The sequence below is a fragment of the Archocentrus centrarchus genome, chromosome 24 (assembly GCF_007364275.1).
Source record: "Archocentrus centrarchus isolate MPI-CPG fArcCen1 chromosome 24, fArcCen1, whole genome shotgun sequence".
Taxonomy (NCBI): domain Eukaryota; kingdom Metazoa; phylum Chordata; class Actinopteri; order Cichliformes; family Cichlidae; genus Archocentrus; species Archocentrus centrarchus.
The window spans coordinates 35,766,332-35,789,549 of record NC_044369.1 but is presented as its reverse complement, the minus strand read 5'-3'; the positions used below and the strand labels follow the sequence as shown (position 1 = coordinate 35,789,549).

At 43.9% G+C, this 23,218-nt stretch overlaps 1 protein-coding gene across 2 annotated transcripts in view; it reads right to left on the bottom strand.

Annotated features, from left to right (window-relative positions):
• Positions 1-4,382: 4,382 nt before the first annotated feature.
• LOC115774806 (zinc finger protein 883-like) overlaps positions 4,383-23,218 on the bottom strand; it is a 41,022-nt gene continuing 22,186 nt past the window's right edge. Inside the window, exons 4-6 of one of the 2 annotated variants that reach the window (XR_004019209.1) lie at positions 18,629-22,508; positions 18,185-18,343; positions 17,456-17,744 (exon numbers count right to left, since the gene is read on the bottom strand). The gene's annotated coding sequence lies outside the window, so the exon portion shown is untranslated. Of the gene's footprint in view, positions 4,394-17,455; positions 17,745-18,184; positions 18,344-18,628; positions 22,509-23,218 lie in introns of those variants that run through there. The other variant, XR_004019210.1, reaches the window with a different exon arrangement.

Here is a 23,218-nt window from a genome sequence, read left to right as displayed (position 1 = left end):
CACGTTTCTCAAAACAGAGTCACCAATAACCAGAGTTTGTTCCTCGGCGGGTGTGTCGCCGAGTGGAGAAAAACGGTTAGAGACGTGAACAGGTTGGTGGTGTACCCGGGGCTTCTGCTTAGGACTACGCTTCCTCCTCACCGTCACCCAGTTGGCCTGTTTTCCCTGCTGCTCGGGATCTGCTGGGGGGGAGCTAACGGCAGCTAAGCTACCATGGTCTGCACCCGCTACAGGGGCCTGGCTAGATGCAGGATTTTCCAGGGTGCGGAGCCGAGTCTCCAGTTCAGAAAGCCTGGCCTCCAGAGCTACAAACAGACTACATTTATTACAAGTACCGTTACTGCTAAAGGAGGCCGAGGAGTAACTAAACATGTGACACCCAGAGCAGGAAAGTGCAGGAGAGACAGGAGAAGAAGCCATGCTGGTAGTGAGTCGGCTAAGGGCTAAGCTACTAGCTGAGCTAAGCTAGCGAATTTCTAAAAACAAATAAAGTGAGTAATGTGAATACAGGTGATTCAGCAAAGAGTATGCTATTTAAAGTAGGTGACGATTACACTAAAATATGTTATTATCCAGATAAATCGAGTTATACAGATATAACAGCTAACAGACAGCAAAACACTGTGCTCCGAAACAGGAACACATATATGAATGTACAGCAAGTCAATCAGGATTGTGAAACGTCAGCTGCAGAGCCCCCAGTCTCCATCATCAGATGTCTGTGTAGATTCTCAGTCATCCAGGTCATAGTAGTCTCTGGAGCTTGAAAAAGGCGACTGGACTTCTTTTTGTTTCTTGAAGACGTTTCACCTCTCATCCGAAAGGCTTCTTCAGTTCTCAACCAAAAGGTGGAGAGACCCAGGTATTTAAACCCCTGTGGGCGTAGTCCCCTGGAGGTGGTTATGACCCTCTATTGATCATGTGCGTGAACACATGTGCCCAGGTGTGAAGGGGGCGTGGGTCATATTTAATCAGTGGTTTCAGTTGAAACCAATTTAGGACTCCGCTCCATTGTTTTCTGTGGCCTATTGAGGTCACTGGAACAAGGGTGTGAATGGGGGTTGAGACGTCTGGGAAGGGAGCTCAGGACAGCACTGTAAGCGGGGGAAAGTTGGTGACCTGAAGAAGCCTTTCGGATGAGAGGTGAAACGTCTTCAAGAAACAAAAAGAAGTCCAGTCGCCTTTTTCAAGCTCCAGAGTCCATCATCAGATCAATGCCCGGTTCATTTTCCATTTTATAAACAATACTTTAGAGGTTTTCGTGAAGTCACATTGTGACAGTGACGTGCATACAGGTGTGTGTGTGTCATCAGTGGCTATAAAAGGCCTTTTCTTAAAGGATAAAGTGGTGTTTGAGCCACAGTTACGGCGGAGCGGCGGCTCTTTGAAATGGGACGCAGCCTTCCTGCGGCAGACAGCTAGCAGCAGGAACCGGACGCGCCAGGTTAGCCTAAGAAGCTACTGAGGCGTCCATGACAACCACCATAGCAATAGCCTTTTAAGACCGTTTTAAAAACATCCTCAGAGTTCAAACGAACAAAAATATATGATTTGAAACAATTACAGCTGCAGAGCTGTGGCGGCATCTTTAAACGTTGTTTACATAGATGATCATGAATGATACGATGTAGCTAGCAGTGTAGCTAGCAGTGAATGAGGTGACGTCATTGTGTGCGCATTTCACAGCTGTCTGTCTCAGTCTGTTGTTGATATTACTCCAATTAACATGTGTTTACTTTCTCTGGACCATCTCAGGTCCACCGTTACAATTTCAGCCTACAAAATGATTTAAATATGAACACACACTCTAACATCAGTGCGCTTTATGAAGTCCAATCCTTAAAATAAATATTATGTTTGTAAACATTCATGTCTCTGAAATAAGTACAGATGTTCATGTTTGTCATTACAATTTTATTTGTTTAGAGAATTGTGAACTTCACATTGTGTATCTAATCAGAGTCTCAGCAACCTTCAGTCAGAGACTGAGACTGGATCACAGCTTTAACCTCTGCAGAGTCACAGACAGACACAAACCTTCCAAATCACACACAAGCAGCCCAGTCTCATCATTGTTGGATGCCTCTACTGTACACTACACTGTGATCAATATATTAAAAATAATACATGAAAAGATAACATTCACATAAAGCTGTTAGAAAGTAAAATTAATAGGTACTTTCCAATAATATTTTTAAGGATCTCTGTCAGAGACCAGACAGAGCCATGACTCTCAAGAACCAGAGACTGAAATATGGAAAAATATGGAAAAAATTCCCTATGAGAAATAAATGTGTAACAGTAAATATTTTGTCCAGTGGAAAATAATCATTTTGAAACAAAAGCTTGGGATATCATCAAACCAGAAAAATAGAACTCATTTTTTTCTTTAATAACACACCTTAGCATGTAGTAATGTGACACATTTCCAAACAACAATACATAAATTTTGTTCAATGTTTTGATTGTGGCAGTGAAAACACATGTTGCTGTGTGTGAGTGTGACTGGCAGCCTGTGCACTGAGACCATGAAGCACACTTCTCTGAAGCAGCTTCTTCTTCTTCTTGGCATTAAAACAGAGGTGGGAGAAATCTACCAAAAGGAGAAAGAAGACCATCTGAGGTGAAACCAGTCAGGACAAATGATTAAATTATATATAGTAGTTCAATACAGCCTCTCAGGTAGCTTTGTGTTGATTTCAGCTCACTACTCCTGTCTGTGGACCCGTGTTTTTTATGTTTGTAACCACTTAACTTCCATTCATCTATTTAACTCAGGGAGGAGAAATGTCAGGTTGGTGCAGGCTGGTGAGTTTAGGTTTGGTTCTCTGTTGTCATTATCTGAAAGATTTGGTTCACCCTGTGGCTGGGCTGTATCTGGGGTTATGTTGGACCTGTCACACTTAGCAAGTTTCCCAGGTTGGTGTTTATGGTTTAGATCTTCAAGTTCTGGAGCAGCATCTGTGGCTGTGTAGGGTCCCGTTGGTTTTTGCTGTTTCTCCAGATCTGCGTTGGAAATTAGGTTATTGATCTCAGTGCATTCCTAAACAGGCTGAACAAGGTTATATATCGTCACCCTCCCAAAAAAAGGGTTTTTGGTTGGTGCCAGCACTGAAACATTACAGCAGGCAGCCACCTCATGTCGTTTGGGTAACAGGGGAATTTTCATGTCCCACAGTTGCAGCACTTTGTTTCTGAGGTCAAGAAGGGCATGGTGTCTTTGCAGGAAGTCCCAACCTAATATGACTGGCTGGTAAGCACCCCTGAGAACTTCAAATTCTTGCTGCCATATCTGTTTCCCAAGCCTAATCCCAATGGTCAATTTGCCCAGAATTTCCAAACGTTCTCCGTTGACTGAACGGGCTGGCACTGTGGATGCTGCCATAGGCCTTTTTTTTAAAGCTGGATGAGAGTTTCGGAAATCCTCACTCACAAGGGAGACAAAGGAGCCAGAGTCAATTAAAGCACACACTTCAATGCCTTCAACGATAGCCAAGATGCTAGAAGAAACTGAGTCATCAGGTTCTGGGTCGCTGTCAGGACATATTAACTGGGAGGTGTCATTCTGGGGCTGTGATACTGTAGCTGATGTTTGCCCCTCAACAGCAGCTAATGAAAGTTTCCCTGTCGGTTGGAGCTGAAGCGTACAGACCTTTCAGGAGACTGGAAGCGAATGCTGCTTCTAGTGGGTGGATCTGCTGCTCTATCTCTACATGGAGCAGGGCTGGGACTGCGTCTGTATCTGTTGGAGTTGGTGTCAGTGTCGTGGTGATCATGCCTGGTGTACTGGGAGGATGGTTGTGGGGGTGGATATTGGCGTTGATCAGGTTTGTCATATGTGTCCCATGTAGTGTTGTAGTACTCGAGATCGGTCTTGGTCTCGAGACCGGTCTTTAGAGGAAATTAGAGGTCATCCAGGCCTTAATATCTTTAAGACATTCCTGCAGTTTAACTAATTGATGTGTGTCATCTGGCTTCATTGATAGGTAAAGCTGAGTATCATCTGCATAACAATGAAAACTGATGCAGTGCTTTCTAATAATACTGCCTAAGGGAAGCATGTATAATGTAAATAAAATTGGTCCTAGCACAGAACCCTGTGGAACTCCATAATTAACCTTACTGTGTGAAGAAGACTCCCCATTTACATGAACAAATTGGAGTCTATGAGATAAATATGATTCAAACCACTGCAGTGCAGTACCTTTAATACCTATAGCAAGCTCTAATCTCTGTAATAAAATGTTATGGTCAACAGTATCAAAAGCTGCACTGAGGTCCAACAGGACAAGAACAGAGATGAGTCCACTGTCAGAGGCTCTAAGAAGATCATTTGTAACCTTCACTAATGCTGTTTCTGTACTGTGATGAATTCTGAAACCTGACTGAAACTCTTCAAATAAACCGTTCCTCTGCAGATGATCAGTTAGCTGTTTTACAACTACTCTTTCAAGAATCTTTGAGAGAAAAGGAAGGTTGGAGATTGGCCTATAATTAGCTAAGACAGCTGGGTCAAGTGATGGCTTTTTAAGCAGAGGTTTAATTACAGCCACCTTGAAGGTCTGTGGTACATAGCCAACTAATAAAGACTGATTGATCATTTTTAAGATTGAAGCATCAATAATTGGAAAGACTTCTTTGAACAGTCTAGTAGGAATGGGATCTAACAAACATGTTGCTGGTTTGGAGGAAGTAACTATTGAAGTTAACTCTGAAAGATCAACTGGAGCAAAAGAGTCTAAACAAATACCAGCAGTGGTGAAAACAGCCGAACATGAAGAATAATCTTTGAGATGGTTATGAATAATTTTTTCTCGAATGTCTAAAATTTTATTTGTAAAGAAATCCATGAAGTCACTACTAGTTAACGTGAAAGGAATACTCGGCTCTACAGAGCTCTGACTCTTTGTCAGCCTGGCTACAGTGCTGAAAACAAACCTGGGGTTGTTCTTATTTTCTTCAATTAATGATGAATAGTAAGATGTCCTAGCTTTACGGAGGGCTTTTTTATAGAGCAACAAACTCTTTTTCCAGGCTAAATGAGCATCTTCTAATTTAGTGAGACGCCATTCCCTCTCCAGCTTTCGGGTTATCTGCTTTAAGCTGTGCGTTTGTGAATTATACCAAGGAGTCAGGCACTTCTGATTTGAAGCTTTCCTTTTCAGAGGAGCCACAGTATCCAAAGTTATACGCAGTGAGGATGTAAAACTATTGACGAGATAATCGACCTCACTGGGAGCAGAGTTTAGGTAGCTGCTCTGCACTGTGTTGGCACATGGCACTGAAGAGCATAACAATGAAGGAATTAGATCCTTAAACTTAGTTACAGCACTTTCAGAAAGACTTCTACTGTAATTAAACTTATTCCCCACTGCTGTGTAATCCATTAAAGTAAATGTAAATGTTACTAAGAAATGATCAGACAGGAGGGGGCTTTCAGGGAATACTGTTAAGTCTTCAGTTTCTATGCCATATGTCAGGACAAGATCCAGAGTATGATTAAAGTGGTGGGTGGGCTCCTTTACATTTTGAGAGAAGCCAGTTGAATCTAATAATAGATTAAATGCAGTGTTGAGGGTGTCATTCTCAGCATCTACATGGATGTTGAAATCACCCACTATAACTATTTTATCTGAACTGAGCACTAAATCAGATAAAAAGTCTGAGAAATCAGACAGAAACTCTGAGTAGGGACCAGGTGGACGATAGATAATAACAAATAAAACAGGTTTTTGATTTTCCCAATTAGGATGGACAAGACTAAGAGTCAGGCTTTCAAAAGAATGAAAACTTTGTCTGGGTCTCTGATTAATTAATAAGCTGGAATTGAAGATTGCAGCTAATCCTCCTCCTCGACCTGTGCTTCGAGCATTCTGACAGTTACTGTGACTCGGGGGTGTTGATTCATTTAAACTAACATATTCATCCTGCTGTAACCAGGTTTCTGTAAGGCAGAATAAATCAATACGTTGATCAATTATTAAATCATTTACTAATAGGGACTTGGAAGAGAGAGACCTAATGTTTAACAATCCACATTTAATTGTTTTATTCTTTGGTGCAGTTGATGAAGCTGTATTATTTATAAATGATCTTTATTTAATACCCAGGAGTATTAAATAAAGATGGTTATATTTATTTGAGCTGTGAGTTTTTAATATCAGGGTAATTTTATGGGAATGCGGATCTTTCAGATCAATTTGAGAAGTGATTTTGATCATTTTTCACATTTTATTGTGTCATGTAGTTACAGGCACTGGTCTTGGTCTTGTCTCGGTCTCGCTCCCCCTCGGTCTTGGTCTCGACTGGTCTCGGACCCTAAAAGTCTTGGTCTTGTCTCGGTCTCGATACCCTCTGGTCTTGGTCTTGTCTCGGTCTCGGGTTAGGTGGTCTTGACTACAACACTAGTCCCATGCATTACCTCTTCGATGAATGGGGGAAGGGGGACGCTCATAGTGGGACTCTGGATCATGACGATAATATTGCTCCGGTGAGTAATATTCTCTCGGGTGTTGTCTGGCATGGTAAGGTAAAGGGGATGAACTGCGTGTGCTGTACTGAGCATCCGAATAAGAGGATCTATCCGGTCTTGAGTCCAAACGTTGGACAAGGTAACTCTGTTTCTCTCTTAGCTGCTGTACTTCATGCTTCAGACTGGTAACAGTGAGTGTAAGCTGCTCTACTGCTTGATAAAGTTTATCCTCAGCAGGCTTAGGATGAATCATAGCTACCTGTTCTGAAGACTGAACTGTGGCAGTCAGTTGCAGTGCTGCACGTGCCCTCTCACAACGGCCAGCAATGCGCACAGCTTCTTCAAGATCCTCTGCACCCATCTCATGAGTGAAACTCTCATCACAGCCTGTGTGTCAGCAGCCACACCTGCTTCTCCTGTGCCGACGGACTATTATGGTGTCCTAATGCCAAATCCAGTTTGTGACATTATTGTGGCTCACTCTCTCAGTGAGGTTCAGAATGGTACTACTGTGGTCCGTGTGTTGAATCCCTCCAGTGACGACATAGAGCTGCATTCTGGTCAACACATTGGTGAGTTTCATTCAGGCTCATCTGTTGACATCATACCACTTGATGAGACATGTTGTGCAACTTTGCCTGTATCTGATTTGTCCCCACCAGTTGAAATAGATGAAACAAACTTGTCACCCTCTCAAATTCAGTCCCTAAAATCACTTCTTGAGAGATATTCTGCAGTCTTCAGTAAGCATCCAGAAGACAGAGGTCGCACAGGTATTATCAAGCACCATATTCGCACCTCTAATACCACACCAATTATACAGAGAGCCTATAGAGTAACACCCGAACAAAGAGCAGAAATACAGACTCAAGTGGACAACCTTTTAAAGGCAGATGTCATTGAAGAAAGCTACAGTCCATGGGCTGCACCAGTTGTGTTAGTGCGAAAGAAAAATGGCACATGGCGTTTTTGTCTTGACTATAGAAAACTCAATGCAGTGACAATCAAAGACTCTCATCCTCTCCCCAGAGTTGATGATGCGCTGGATGCGCTCTCAGGTTCTGCCTGGTTCTCCACCATGGACCTTCAGCACGGCTATTGGCAGGTTGAACTGGAAGAGGAAGACCGTGAGAAGACAGCTTTCACAACAGGCAGTGGGCTCTATCACTTTAAAGTTATGCCAGTGGGACTTACAAATGCTCCAGCTACATGTCAGCGGCTAATGGAGATGGTACTTCGTGGGCTTCCCTGGAAAACCTGCTTAGTGTACCTGGATGATGTCCTCATTTACAGCCGCTCTTTTGCTGAACATCTACAGCACCTGGAAGAAATTTTCTCCCGATTCCAGTCAAGTGGCCTCAAGCTGAATCCAACAAAATGTTTTTTTGCCAAGGATCAGGTACAATTTCTAGGCCATATTGTATCTAAAAATGGCATTCAGCCTGACCCCAAAAATGTGCCAAGTGTTCAAGACTGGCCTATTCCCCGCACAGCTACAGAAGTAAGAGCATTCTTGGGACTCTGTTCATATTACCGTAAGTTCATTAGGAACTTTGCACATCACAGTGTCTTCCTTCATGCACTCACCGAAAAGAATGCAATTTTCCAGTGGACTTCTCAGTGTAATGATGCATTCATGTATCTGAAACATGCACTCTCAAACCCTCCAGTGGTCTCATTCCCTGACTTCACATTGCCTTTTTCTCTCTACACTGATGCATCATCCACTGCTATTGGTGCTGTGCTAGCTCAAAAACAGGGACATCAGGAGAAAGTGATTGCCTATGCTAGCCATGTGCTCACAAAAGCAGAAAGAAAATGGTCAACTCATGATAGAGAACTTTGGGCTATTGTCTGGGCAGTAAGACATTTTCGTCACTACCTCTACAAGCAGCCGTTTGTTATTGTCACAGATCACAAACCCCTCTTGGGTCTCAGAAAGATACCCATTGACAGTGATAGGACTGGTCGACGTGCACGCTGGGCCCTGGAACTTGATCCTTTTGAATGGACTGTTATCCATAAAGATGGCCACTGCCACCTCAATGCAGATGCCATGTCACGCCGCCCTGTTACTGTTATGCCCACAGAACAGAACATGGTTTGTAGTGCTCCAGCCACCCTACAACCTGATGAAAGCTGCTCAAGCCCACCTGACCACAGCTCCTGCAGCACTGACCCCAAACAGGTTGCACGCAATGAGTCTTTTGATCCACAGTTGCATTGTGATGCACCATCTGTCTCATCCACCTTTGTGCTCGAGTTACCGGAGGATAAACTAAGAGAGGAGCAACAAAACGATCCTGTACTGTCAGAGGTCATTGGTTGGAAAGCTAAGGGTCGGAAACCACCCCACTGGCACATGAAAAAACGCTCGCCCGTGGAGAAAGTGCTTTGGCATGAGTACTCTAGACTTACCCTGTATAATGGTTTACTTTGTCGTAAAGTTTTCAATACCTCCACGAAGTCACTGCTGCACCAGTGGGTTGTTCCTCAGGCTTTAAAAGACACCCTCTTGCAGCTGCTGCATGGAAACCCAGTAACAGGTCATCTGGCAGCAGATAAAGTCCTGAAACGTGCTCAGCAATTATATTACTGGCCATTCATGTCACGTGACATCAAAATGTGGTGTACAAAGTGCACTCCATGTGATGCCCGAAGAAATCCCACACCTCGGCACAGAGCTCCAATGAGAACAATTGTTGCTACTGAGCCATTTCAAAAGGTGGCAGCTGACATACTTGAGCTCCCCATCACAAGTCATGGCAACAGGTATGTGCTTGTTGTTCAGGATTATTTCTCCAAATATGTCAACCTCTATGCCATTCCAGACCAACGCTCAATAACAGTGGCAAAATGTCTGTTTGAAAACTTCATCTGTGAGCATGGTATCCCTGAAATGCTGCACACGGATCAGGGACGTCAATTTGAATCTGATCTGGTGAAACACCTGTGTCACCTGCTGGGAATCCAAAAAACACGTACCAGCTCATATCATCCTCAGTGTGATGGTATGATTGAGAGATTCAATAGAACTCTTATTGATCAGTTAGCGAAGTCACTCCTTCAGCAGCCTGGTGAATGGGATAACTGTCTCAATCAAGTTGCTTTGGCTTACAACACTAGCCCTCACTCTACTACTGGATTTACTCCATTTTTTCTCACACATGGACATGAAGCACGGATGCCTGCTAACATGCTGTTACCTAACAACATGCCTGCTTCTTGTACCCCAGGTTCGCCTGCTGATTATGTTAAACAGTTAACTCAGAGGCTTCAGTCCGCCTTCAGTACTGCTGCCGGGAACAGAGACTTTGCCCATAACCAGCAGAAGCAACAGTATGATAAAGGCATCAAACACACCGCTTATGCTCCTGGTGACTTTGTGTGGTTAAATGACCCCACTACAGCAAAACAGAAACTTGCTCCCCATTGGAAGGACCCCTTTGAGATACTTGAGTGCCTTGGTGCTGAGGATGAATCCCCTGGTGTCACATACAGGATTCATTACCTCCTGGATCAATCAGACAAGTCTCAGATTATTCACTATAATCGTCTCAGACCTTACAATGCACCTCTCCCTGAAACTGGGAACAAACCACCTACTGGTGACATACCGCTACAGCCTCAGCTTCATCAGTTGACGGCATTATCAGGTGCTTTGCCCTTTAAATTTTCCACATCCAAGGCTAAGAGAAACGACAACATGCATGACCACAGCCTTGCACCTTCATCAGCCCCTCAGGTGTGTCAGCCACGACCCCCTACTCAGTCAAAGCTCAACTCTCCCTCCCCTTTGCCCCTTTCTCCTCGACCTGATGTTTTGACTGTTCCCCACCCGGACACTGTCCCCTCCCCACCTACTGGCCAAGGATCTACTTTTTCACTGCGAGGCAGCAGACGTCCAGTGGTGACTCCCAGTTACCTTAAGGACTATGTTTTGAAATGACTGTGCTGGGGGGGGTTTCTTTGTTCTCTTACTTGTAGCTTGCTGCTTTGTTTTATTTTCTCTTTCTCTCTTTTTTTTTTTTCCTTTCCTATGTGAAACGAGGACGTTTCTTATGTGAGAGAGGGAGGAAAATGTAAAGTTTAGAGGTAAACTTTTACTTCAGTTAGTTTATAGAGATGCGGTTACAGAAGCTAAGCATATACATATTTGCATTTATATTTAGTGTTTACATGTTTTTGGTAAGTACGTTAGGATGTTTAATGATGCACATTTCAGTGAAGTTTTAATGCGGTGTTGAATGTACCTTTGTGGTTTTCCCACATTTACTTAAGGCTAGGAGTTCCTGGCTTCTGATTGGTTGTGTGAGTCTCACGGGAAGTGGGAACAAGGAAGTTGTGGTGTGCACAAAAATGTGTGGTGGAGTAAACAAAGCGGCAGCTGAGAAAATTATCCATCTCCATTGTGCTGTTTCCTTTTAGCTAAGAGAGAATCAGTGGCATATCCCGAACCCTCACGTTACAGCAGCATAACTAAGAGAGGCTTCAGGGTCACCTGATCCAGCAACTGTGTTCAGACCAGTATAATTTTATTTTACATTGTGATAACCCTGGGTCAGTTCAGTGCAGATTAAATGAAGCACTATACTCGCAGATATTGAATATGGATGCACTGAAGCTCATCGGGATATTTATTTGGAATCTGTGGCTGAAAATAATCATTTTACTTAACTAGTAAGTCCAGAAGCTCATATTTCTGTCATAACATTGTTTAAATAGTGAACGCTTTCCTACGATATCCGCTAACATAAGCTAGCGCCTCAAAGATGGCAAAACCCGCAATAATCTCTACAAATGCATCTCAGAGTTGGGATATCAGCGCTCTCTTACACCACCATAACCCAATTTCAAGTGCTTATTGAACTCACTGCCTTAATAATATCACTATATAAACGCGGTCCATTGAAATCCTCTTACCTGAACACTGCAGCATCCGCCGGAAGTCAGCGAGCATGGCTTCTGTAGTCCTTTGTCTGTAGTCCTTCGTCTGTAGTCCTTCTCTGTCAGTGATCCTCCGTTAGAACGATAACTGCCTTCTCGACTGACTACGAGGTGCAGACGGCCCTTGCTGGCCCATATCTACAGGCCTGAAAACCGCTAATAAAGTCAGTAATTACCTGATAACACCCGAAGCGGGTGAACTAATGCAATTTACCTGAACAGCAACGGGAATACGCGTGACCATGGTCACGGCCGATGGGGGTCATGGGTACTGTAGTTCATTTATTTATTCATCGTTAGTTCATGGATTTAACACAGAGGAAAAACGGCTTCAGACCACGGAACTCACAGAAAAAATTGGACACCGAATATAGCACTAACCATAAACACGTAAATATAAATTTAGACCTGAAAAAGCCCCACAAATGTCATCGTTACAACCATAAGCAGCACCCCACATTAAATGAAACAAGGAGAAATTAATGTCAAAAGGAAAAGTGGCGCTTAAGGATCGCAATTAAAGGCATAATTCAGCTTCAGAGCTTCCAGTTCAAAAGAAAAGGGGGGAAAAGGGGGGACAGGGACAAAAAAATAAATAAAATCGGCTTATACTGCTGCTTAGAAGTCGTGCTCAGAGGCACGAAATTTATCCCACTGCATTTCAGGGAGGTTAGAAGTCGTGCCGAGTAACACGAAAAAAAGAGGGAATTCGTGTTCATGAGCACGAATCAATAGATTAAATTTCGTGACTACTGCACGAACTGCCGCGAGACCAGGTTGAGCCGGCAGGGCGTGCCTGTAAGCCACGGGCCGGCGAGGGCCATTTGCGAGGGCTTAAAACTACGCTGTTTAACAGATCCAGGCGACCGAGGGCCGGCCGCACGCCCTCCCGGCCGCAGTTGCGGCTTCGCCGCTGTCGATTTACACGCCAGATCGCGCCGCTGTTCACAGGCCCGCTTCGGGCGCTAGGGCCGGAGGGAGCGTGGGGAGAGGCAGCCAAAACGCCAGCCCCTGCAGCACACTTTATCCTCCGCGATAACCGCACCATCACTCAAACACCAGCTGCATTCAATCTGTCACTTTTAGCACCAATAAAAATCTCACTGTAATCTCTCTCCGCAGTTCAACAATATTGAGCAACAGATCATCAGAGTTTATTGGAGCCCCGCAAAGTCATAATACACTGCATTAAAGCAATAATGCTGTTACCTACAAAGCTTCACGGATTACATCAGTTTCTGCGTGGAAAACACTGTGCCCATCAGGAGAGTAAGGTGTTTTTCAAACAATAAACCCTGGATCAACTCTGAAAAATCAGGGATGGAAAAAAAAACACCTACAGAAAGAAGATGGAGGACCAGCTACAGCAGAGCAACATCAGTGGGGTTTGGAGGAGTTTGAACTCAATTTCAGGCCACAAACCAAGCTCTAGGGTCGTGGGAGACTTGGGGGGGGGGGGCAACCTGAACCAGTTCTTTAACAGGTTTGATGCGCTCTACAGGAAGGTTCAGAGCAGACTCTACCTGCTGAGAAGGCTGAGGTCTTTTGGAGTGCAGGGGGTGCTCCTGAAGACCTTTTATGACACTGTAGTAGCATCAGCCATTTTCCATGCAGCAGTATGTTGGAGCAGCAGCTTATCTACAGGTGAGAGGAAGCGGATAGACAAGCTCATCAGGAAAGCCAGCTCTGTCCTAGGATGTCCTCTCGACTCAGTGCAGGTGGTGGGAGACAGAAGGACTCTGACCAAAATAACATCACTGATGGACAAGGTCTCCCACCCCATGCAGGAAGCTGTTGCTGAGCTGGAGAGCTCCTTCAGTGACAGACTGCTGCATCCTAAATGCACAGAGGAGCCTTATCATCGACCCTTCCTTCCAGCAGCTGTAAGACTGTATAACCATCACTGCTCCCAACAAAAACCACAATAACCTACACATTGTAGGATAATATATAATATATTGTAAATAGTCCGGCCTGTTAAGGCTCAACACACAGGCACATCATGTACATTGTATATAACATTATTATTATTGGTATTATTATTATTATTATAAGGTTAATCTTGTTGTTGTTATATATATATATATATATATATATATATATATATATATATATATATATATATATATATATATATATATATATATATATTCTTTTCTCAATAGTGTAAATTATTAATATAATATTAATATAATAACTGCGGCTGCTGTTACACCCAAATTACCCCTATGTGGGACAATAAAGGCTGTTTCTTCTTCTTCTTATTCATCATCAGGTAAATTCTTATTTTTCAGTCATGCAGTGGAGCTGCTGTCTGTCACATCCTGCTACAGTGGGGGTGGGGGGGTGGGTGGCGGCTATCCCAGCCATCATGGGATAAAGGCGGGGTAAAACTTAGACAAGTCACCTGTCTATCGCTTGCTTTACAAACAGGAAACCCAGGTCAGAACCACGGTCAGCAGCATGGACCGGAGTTGCATAGTTTCATAGAAACTGATGGCAGCACTTTGCTACAAATAGCCAAGCATTTAAGTATAAGACATTTCAAATCACTGTAGTGACTAAGCCAGAATAATAATTACATGTGGTTGAGCGACTAGCATAGGTCTAATTTTAGGCACACTTAAAAGCAATTAACCACAAATGGGAAAAATCAAAACAGTCGTGAACATTCAATTCAATTCAATTCAGTTCAAGACTTTATTTGCCATTTGTACTCACACATAAGGTTTGGGAATTCTTGTGCAGAGCTTTCGGGTAGGAGTGTAGAAAGAATTGAAAATAAAAATAAAATATAATAAAATAAAAAGTATAGAATAAAATATGTAAATATTGACATAAATATATATATATGTATATGCACACATATACAAAAATACAAAAGATGGAAGGTTGATGGATACTGAACAGCGGTTATTGCACACTTAGTGTTACAAAGAACACAGTATAAATTGCACATGCAGACCTGACAGATATTGCACCAACAAGTGTTATTTTAATAACTGAATAAATAAATAAAATGTTGCACATGAGGTTTTAGCTGTGTGAGGAGTGCTGCACAGTGGATTTTGGCTGTGAGCAGTCCTTTGCTCTGCCATCAGTCTGACTGTGGCAGGGAAGAAGCTTTTGCAGAATCTAGTTCTGTGTGTGATGATGCTGTCTGCTCATCTTTTCCTCAGGCTGTTTGTTGTGTGTTTGGGCCTGAGGAGAAAGTGGGCAGGGTGGTATGGGTCTCTGATTATGTGCTGTGCCCTCTTTTTGCATCGTTGTGTGTAAATTGTGTCCACTGATGGGAGTTTAGTCCTGATAATGTTTTCAGCAGTTTTCACGACTCTCTGCAGAGCCTTCCTCTCAGCCTGAGTGGTGTTGCCATACCACACTGAGATGCCAGTGGTGAGGATGCTCTCCACCAGGCCTCTGTAGGCTTGTGTGAGGGGGCGGCAGCTCAGCCCAGCCTTCCTGAGCAGCCTGATGAAGTGCAGTCGCTTCTGAGCCTTTTTTCACAGTGGCTGCAGTCTTCGTAGACCAGCTCAGGTCAGATGATACGTGAAGGCCAAGGAACTTGTGGCTGTCCACTCTCTGCACTTCAGTGCCCCTGATGGCGAGGGGGGTGCAGTCGAGGGGCTTTCCTCCTGAAGTCAGCCATGATCTCTGTAGTCTTTTCTATCTTGAGGATGAGCTTGTTTTCCTCTCCATGTTTCCCAGGAGTGGCCAAGCCTACCAAAATTAGTCCAACAATATATGGATAACTTGTCCACAGAACCAACAGAACCTGCCTGGAAAAGGCATCTCCGCAACCGCAAGGCCCACCAAGCATGCGGGTTGTGCAGCTGGAACTGGCATGCCCAATAAACCCCAGGTAGTAAGTGCTAACAACTCTCTACGGCCTGCCCTTCACCACATGGCCCCAAAAATACACCACTTCCTGGTTGCTATCTCACCAACCGCAAGCCGCACCAGCATGTGGGTGGCACCAGTGGGACGGCCACGCTCCAAAACCCCCAGCTGGAAGTCGTCCCAGCTCTCTACGGCCTTCCCTTCACCAAAAAACACTACTTCCTGGTTGCAATGCATTCTGGGTAAGCAAAATATCAACATTCTTTTGCTTTAACTCCTAAAGGGCATCTCCTATACTCAAATCACCTATATTGCCGGAAAGGTCTCGCCTGCCTCTATCCACTGGCATGCATACCCCACTTGGCAACCGTGGGTCAGTGCGCCGCTCCCGCAGACGCCTTTAAATCGCGCCGCCATCACACTCTCTGCCTTTCCCCGCCCCTCAGCCTAAAGGGGCCGCCATTCTGGACTCCCGACCTACAAACCAAACAGCGCTGGTTCGAGCCCACTGCCCGACCACTTTCATTTACACTCACCTTTACACACAAAACGCACAACTACAACCTAAGCAAGCCTACAATACCCACAACTCACAAACACATTTACTTAACAAATACACTAACTCACAAACACATGCCACCAACACACACACACGCCTCAGCGCATTCCACTTGGTTGCCATAGGCTCACCGGCCCGAACACTGTCATCACACTCAACGCCACTAGGGGGAGCGCTCCACAACAACTCCCTGCAAAAACAACAGCCCAAACTCACGTTTATCAACAAAAATCACAGCAGCAAAACAATCTGCACATTTCAAGGCGCTCAAAACTTGCACATTTCTCAGCTACAAACTCTCCTGGCAATTTCTGCACTTCACAGTCACAAAAAAAACGCTGCGCAGGCTGTCCGCTTTGATTAAGATTAAGATTAAGATAGTGTTTATTTGTCACATGCACAGTTATACACAGTACAATGCACAGTGAAATGTATTTTGTACCTGCAACCATATATACACACACATATAAATAAGAAGAAGAATAAAAATTAAAAAAAGTAATTCACACTATACACTATACTCTATATACTATACACTATACACACTTTTATAAATTATAATATTTACATTGTGCAATAATGGTCCAGTTAGGGCTCAGAGTTGAGCAGACGGATGGCTTGTGGGTAAAAACTCTTCTTCAACCTTTCAGTCTTAGCCCTCAGGCAGCGGTAACGCCGGCCTGATGGGAGCAGGGAGAAGAGAGAGTGTCCGGGGTGGCTGGGCTGTTTTAGGATCTTCATGGCCCTCAGCCTGCACTGCTTGGTGTAAATGTCCTGCAGGTTGGGGAGGGTGGTTCTGATGGTCCGTTCAGCTGAACGAACCACCCTTTTTAGGGCCATGAAGTCCTGCTTGGTGCAGTTTCCCATCCAGGTGGTGATGCTCCCACGCATGATGCTCTCGATGGTGCAGGTGTAAAAGTTCCTGAGCACCTTGAGTGGGAGCTTGAAGTCTCTCAGCCGCCTGAGGAGGTAGAGACGCTGTCTGGCCTTCTTCACAGTGATGTTTATGTGATGAGTCCAGGACAGGTCCTGTGAGATGGTCACTCCCAGGTATTTGAAAGTGTCCACTCTTTCCACCTCAGCACCACTGATGACAAGTGGATGGTAGTCCCTCTGCTGCTTCCTGCTGAAGTCCACGATCAGTTCCTTCGTTTTGCTGACGTTGAGCAGGAGGTGGTTCTCCTGGCACCAGTTCTCCAGGCGGGAGACCTCTCTCCTGTAGGCTGTCTCCTCATTGTGAGAGATTAGTCCCGCAACAGCAGTGTCGTCAGCAAACTTGATGATGACGTTGGACTCTGACGTGGCCTCGCAGTCATGGGTGTACAGTGAGTACAGCAGAGGGCTGAGCACACAGCCTTGGGGGGATCCAGTGTTGAGGGTGAGGGAGGATGAGGTGAGGTGACCCACTCGTACCACCTGTGGTCTGCTGGTCAGGAAGCTGTGAACCCACCTGCACAGGGATGGGCCCAGGCCCAGGTCCAGCAGCTTAGAGACCAGCCTGGAGGGAACTATGGTGTTGAATGCTGAGCTGTAATCTACAAACAGCACTCTCACATAGTTCCCCTTACCGGTGTCTATGTGTGAAAGGGTCTTGTGGAGGAGGAAGGATATGGCGTCATCTGTGGATCTGTCTGGCCGGTATGTGAACTGTAGTGGGTCGAGGGTGGTGGGCAGTGAGGAGGTGATGAATGTCTTGATGAGTCTTTCAAAACACTTCATCACCACAGAGGTGAGTGCTGTGGGCCTGAACGTGTCAATCCAAACAACAATGTAAATGCATCGGTCCACATGGGGATTTCACTTTTTACATGATCATTTTCCACCACCGTTGCAGTGCTTGCAGGAGTGATGTTAACTGGACTTGTACAACACACGTTCACCGCTGTTACAAGCACAACAGGAGTGTTGATGAGCATCTGTCTTCTCCGGCTGAAAAAGGCACAAAGGAGAGGGTCCAACTGTAAGTTTGCCCTGGACGCAGATATTACATATGAGCATTTCACAGGTAATTCAAACCTGTAACTACAGCATATTGACAGATAAAGTAAATGGTGGGCATCGTCACTAGTCTGTACCAGATGTAGATTTGAACTGATACTCGGTGAAGCCTTATTTTGCTAGTGGAGCAAAAAAAAGAGCCTAAGCCAAAACCACATGTATGTCACAGGAAAATGAGCTCAACATTTTCTAAAAGACATCAATGACAGTAAATTGTTGTTCTGTGTCTATAACTGAATGTGACTTAAAGCAAGTCAGCATGTTTTGGGAGATTATATTGTACACAATATTTATTTTGATGATGACGCTGACACATTTAGACACAGCTGTCCTTAGGAGCTTCATTAGAATAAAGTCATCTGATATCTCACCTGGATCTCATCACGCAGTGTGCCCGATATCTTTCCCGTGCGTGCTGCCTTTTTTCTGTACCGCTACAAAGCCGACAGTCTAGGTGTGCGTTTGTCATAATCAGCATAACACTGGTTACACAGGCTGACATTTGGGATACCGTGGACTTCAGCACAAACCTAAACAAAGCCAGAGACACACAAGGCAAAAGGACAACAGTGGAACAATCATCTGATTAAGAGGCATTATTGTTCATTAAAAAAAAAAAAAAAAGCGAGGGAGGCTGGATGAAACCAAAGAGAAACACTACAGACCGCCTAAATACTGATCCTGAACAGTCCATAAGGGCAACTGCATTATTATTGGAAATAAATATATAAATATTAAAAGATCGAGTCAGTAGAGACAAGGGAAATAGAAAACATGGGTAAAGAGGAACAAAAAAAGTTGAGTGTATGTTTCACCTGTGATTGGATCTGAAGGCCCGGCTGCAGGAAGTCTTTCACCAATGGATGTGCCTGAATGATCTGGTGATGGAGGGCAAAGGTCATCTGCATGAAGTTTTCTATTAACTTCAGGTTTCAGTCACTCTTTTGAACTTCATGTTTCATCTGCAGTCTCATTTCTTCCACACTGCTCTGGTTTTATTCTTGGGGAAAGTTGGGAAGAAAGTTCACTTCCGCTCGTCCGGCTCTTTGGATTTTGAAGCGGGGATGTGCTTTGTTAGGGTGCCTCGTGCTTCTTCTGCCTGAATTGCACAGACATTAAAGACAGGGCAGGAATTTAGTTAGCCGACCTCCCAGCCGCAGTCGCAGCTTCGCCGCTGTCGATTTACACGCCAGATCCGCCGCCGCTGTCACAGGCCCGCTTCGCGAGGGAGCGTGGGGAGAGGCAGCCAAAACGCCAATCCCAGCCTGCTCACACACACTTTCAGTTAAACGAGTTACAACTTGTTCCCTAACGTGCTTTAACATTTAACTTGTAACAAGTGTGATGAAGTTTACTAACAAAAATTATGTTGTGCAAACAAAGCACAAAGAAAAAATGCACTTCACAAGCCTGATCACAGCAAGCTCGCCATACCTGTTGGTACCTGTTATTTGAAATGGAACTAAGCAACAAGCAACAATTATTTCCTTCATTTCACAGCCAGAATGACAGGATAAGTCCAGGCGGCCTGGATAATACTTGGGTGTTAAAGGGTTAAGCTAGGCAGGAACAGCACATACAGATCAATCACATTATAGAACAAATCAGAAGAATCAATTAGTATTAACCACTAAAATAATTGTATGCTGATGCTAAATACTAGCACTGATTCTGCAGCGAGAGGAGGGAGAATTGTTGCCAGGCCGGCACAATGTTTCTTCTTCTGGCACATTTGATGGAACCCAGATGCCAAAGTAGGGTCCAAAGTCCTGATTCCCTCAGTGTTCATAATCCCATACAGCAGAGAAGAAAAGTCTGATAAATCCAGCTGTCAGACTGCAGCTGTTTGGAGATGGTTAATCCTCCTGCACTCTGTGCTTTATAATCCAGCTGTGAATCTTAATCCCATCTTCCAGCTGTTCCATCTTCTCAGCACAAAGTCCAGAGGAAGAAGGACTAAATCTTCTTGACTCACACTTCCTTTCAATTTCTTCCACCACATGTTGGTTCTTCAAAATCAGGACAGAATTAGCTCTCATTCATACATTATATCTGTTAAATACAACATTGATTTGGAACTAGATTATTATTATTATTAGTGCAATCATGTGTACATATACATTTGTTCTCTTGAACTCTGTGTTACATTTACTACAATAAGGCCAGATATTAAGGCCCTTGGTTAATGGCTAACAAATACAAAGTGAGAGGAAATGTGTGTCAGTGTGGTCACATTCACCAACATAAACATCAGAGGGCTTCAGGTTCAGGTGAGTTTATTTGCTCCTGCAGGTACATTTGGTTTGGAAAGGTTTTCATTTTCACATGGATGAGCTTCTGAATGCAAACATCACAGAAACAGAATCAAACACAGTGAAGGAAAAAAGCAGAACAAATCCACCCTACATGATGGAAGACAAACACTCGTTTGTTCATCTGGCTGCTGGGAAATAAAAATCTGTGTTTATGCTCTTAAAAATGAAACAGGTCCAAGGCGCTCTTCATCATGTTCATCAGTGTCAGTATTACAGCCTTCTTACTGACAGAGACATCAGCCACTGACTGCCACGCTAAATCAAAGGCAGTAACAGACAGAGCATTAAGGAGCATTAAGAAAAGAGGACTGGGCCAAGGCTGCTCTCACTGTCCTGGAGCTGAGCAACAACAACAGATCATCTGCAAACTTTAAAAAGCTCCTGAGATGTTTCTGATGTGCTGCTGTTTTTACCTGTCAGCACTTCTTTGCTGCCTCACCCCCATTTCCTCAAGAGGCTTTACCTTCTGCAGGCTGCCCCTGGAAATAAGGACGACTTCTTTGCCTGATTAAATAAAAGTTACACTGACTTACTGCTCCATCCTGTGGTACAGACTGGTATTACACAGAAGTACAGCTCAGCCTCAGTTCAACTTCAGTTTACATCTTTTTTGGACATAAAGACACAGCAGCTGCTGTTTCACATCCTGGTGATGGTTTGAGTTCATGTTGGAAGGTTTTAAAAGCAGCTGGTGTGAAATCACGTAGAGTTCTGGGAGAACTGGATTTAAGAGCAGGGATTACCACAGCATCTTTCCATACACTCGCTGCATGCTGTGTCTATTAAGACTCACTGGAAATGTACTGAAATATATGACTCAGCTGGTGGGAGAAATTTTTGAGTGAATGACTGCAGATCCTGTTGATCCATGAGTCTCTTTTCCACATTCTTTAGCTCAGTGTTAAAATGCTGATTATGTTTAAGTCTCCATCCATGACTAAAATCAAAAGCATCAAAAGGATTATTAAAAGATTCAAAGCTAACTCAGTGGGCAGTCTGAGACTTGGATTTCTACATCACTGAGTCATTCACAAAGATGCTGTGTTTGAATTGTAATACGTGCTCTGTACTTCCTAAATCTGTCCTCTTCCTGACAACACTTCCACATATTACTGTAATACAAAGAAAACTAACACAAACTAATGAAAAGGAAACAAAGAAAAACCTACGTTACAATAAATCCACACTTGGAACAAACTAAACTGGATTAAAACTAAAATTACACAAAAAAAAATTTATTGTAATTAAAAACAAACTTGGTTATTGTACTGGTATAAATGGATATTAATTACCTGCTAAAATTCATAACCATAGACAGGGTCCCCTAATTATTTAGGTTAATAATTTAATTCTAATGAGACATGAGGTTATTAGTTATCAATGGCTGCTGCTTATAAAACAAGGACTCCACCAACCTTTAAAAATTAAGATAAAGTTTGGCTGCAATATCAGTTGGATATAACAACTTTATAATACAAATACTACTACTAAATACTGCTGTTTCTGAAAGGATTCAATTTTAACTGGGAAACCTTTGATAACATTTCAGAGTATTAAAATTCCTCAAAGGAAAATAAAAACCTTGATGTATATATCTATACTTGCAGCTTCCTAAATGTCAGATTCAGGATTATTTACCGCAAGTCCAGAAATCAGAGCTCCCTCATCAGATCCAAGTGTGACATTAGCTGACACTCTTTACCGGAGATTGAATCGGAATTCTGTGGAGCCGGATTTCAAGGTTTTTAAGTTTAACCCTGCAACCAGAAGAGGATCTTTGTGTCTTTGTAGATTCATTGTGACCCAGGGATGGGAATGATTTCAGCCCTGCATGATCATGCTGATGTTTGGACAGAGCAGATAATGAAGTGAATGTTTTTGCACATTGGTAACAGTGAAACAGTTTCTTTGCAGCGTGGGATCGTTTATGTTTGACGTATGAAGTGAGATTCCTGAAGCTCTTGTCACACTGGTCACAGCTGTAGTTCCCTCCAATGTGTCTACTTTCATGAAGGTTACGATTACTTGATTGTGAGAAGCTTTTGTCACAGTGTCTGCACTTGTATGGTTTCTCTCCTGTGTGGACTCGTTTGTGTGCTTTAAGGTGGCCTGCAGTGGTGAAGGATGCCCCACACTGGTCACAGACGTGCTTTTTAACCCCACTGTGGAAGAGTTCATGAAGTTTTAATTTACTTGTTGTGGGGAAGCTTCTCCCACATTCTTTGCAGTAGTTCAGTTTGTGTCCAGTGTGTCTACGCTGATGCAACGTAAGGCTCCGTTGCCAGTTGAAGGTTTTTCCACAAAGGTCACAGCGAAAGGCTTTACCACCACCGCAGTGACGACAGGGTTGAGAACTGGATCCATCTGTGTGGCTCTGCTTCTAAACAAAGTCACAAAGACAGTGTAAGTCAGGGAATCCCTTCAACATTTTTATACTGTACATCACCTGAAATAAAGAGCATCTCTGCCAATGCCCAATTACATTTTACTATTTACATTATAACCCTCAGTTTACTAGGATACAATAACTACAATACTACCACCACAATACTACAATAATACTCATTTAACTCCTCTGTGAATCACCACCTTATCATGGTGGAGGGGTTTGTGTGTCCCAGTTGTCTGGAGGCTTATCCCCCTGGTAGGGTCACCAATAGCAAATAGGTCCTGGGCGAGGGGCCAGACAAAGATCGATTCCAAAGACCCCTATGGAACAGTCACCAAAAGAACGGTTTACCCTGCCTGGAGAATGAGCTTGAGGAAGAGCGTCTGGTGGCCGGGCATTAGCCCATGGTGCCCAGCCAGGCGCAGCCCGAAGAGAAGACACAGGCCACCTTCCTGTAGGTCCACCGCCCACAGGAGGTGTTGTGGTTGTCATGTGCAATGTGTGTTGGGCGCTGGCCAAGGATGGAGGCCCTGGCAGACCGATCCCCGGCTATTGAGACTTGCCATTGGGACATGGAATGTCACCTCTCTGGTGGGGAAGGAGCCTGAGCTAGTACATGAGGTTGAGAGATAACACCTAGATATACTCAGGCTCACCTCAATGCCTCAATAAACCATAATTTGTCCATAACAAAGACCATG